The sequence below is a fragment of the Echinops telfairi genome, unplaced genomic scaffold (assembly GCF_000313985.2).
Source record: "Echinops telfairi isolate 266 unplaced genomic scaffold, ASM31398v2 ScPeMD7_27;HRSCAF=92, whole genome shotgun sequence".
NCBI classification, from domain to species: Eukaryota; Metazoa; Chordata; class Mammalia; order Afrosoricida; family Tenrecidae; genus Echinops; species Echinops telfairi.
Window position 1 is genome coordinate 929,653 of NW_022103924.1, and position 1,169 is coordinate 930,821.

Sequence of the window (1,169 nt, forward strand, 5' to 3'; positions counted from 1 at the left end):
CCAAATTCTTGTCATTTTGATTTTTTTCTATTGTTTTTCTGTTTTCCAATTCATTTAGTTCATCTGGAATCTTTATTATTTCTTTTCTTCTGATAGCTGACAGTTTATTATGTTGCTTGTGTTAGTCTGGGTGACTAGAGAAACAAATTCATAGACACTCATATGTATATAAGAAAGAGCTTGATATACAAGAACAATTGAATATTGAGAAACAGCACAGCCCAGTCCAGATAAAGTCTATAAGTCAGACATTAGTCCATAAGTCCCATACCAATCTATAAATTCCTCTATAGACTCATGAAACACATACAATGACACCGAATACAGGAAGATCACAGACCAGTGGTTGGAAAGTTTTGTGGATCCAGTGGTGACGTGAGCATCTCAGCACAGAGCAAAACTCTCCCTTGTCCCTTTGACTTCTGCTGGATCTGGATCCTGCATCAGATTTGTCAATCACTAATTATAATACCTGTTGATCCCTGAAGCCATCAGAAGACTGCCAACCTTTAATCCATTCATCAGACCTTAGACTAATTTACTTCTGCATCCACCAGCCTGTGGCCCTCTTACATTGTATCCCTGCTTCCTGTTCATCAGTTTCCACATCTGCATGAGACTAGAGAGCCTTCAGCTTACATGTGACCTATGAACTTGAACTGGACTGGACTAACTTACTTCCACAACTGCTTAAGCCATTTATTGAGAAAAATCTCTTTCTACATACATACAAATAATCAAATGCTCAAATTATAAAACAATATCACTAATATCACCTGCAAGTAAAATTTTGCTGGACTGTCCAACAATGGTTGCAGCAGTACATTAACAGAGAGGTATCAGAGGTTTAAGCTAAATTCAGAAGAGGATGTGGAATGAAGGATATCATTGCTGATGTCAGATGGATCTTGTTTGAAAGCAGAGAATACCAGAAAGATGTTTACTTTTGTTTTATTGACTATGCCAAAGCATCCATAACAAACTATGTGTAGACCATAACACACTAAGAGTAACTTTGAGAAAAATTGGAATTCCAGAGCACTTCTTTGTGCTTGTGATAGTTAAGGTTTAGTGTGCCAACCTGGCTGATGAGCACTTGTGGGATTAATTGAAGGGTGGCGAGATAAATGGCTCAGTGAGCCTCACCTTTTTAGTTCTCTTGTCTCTTA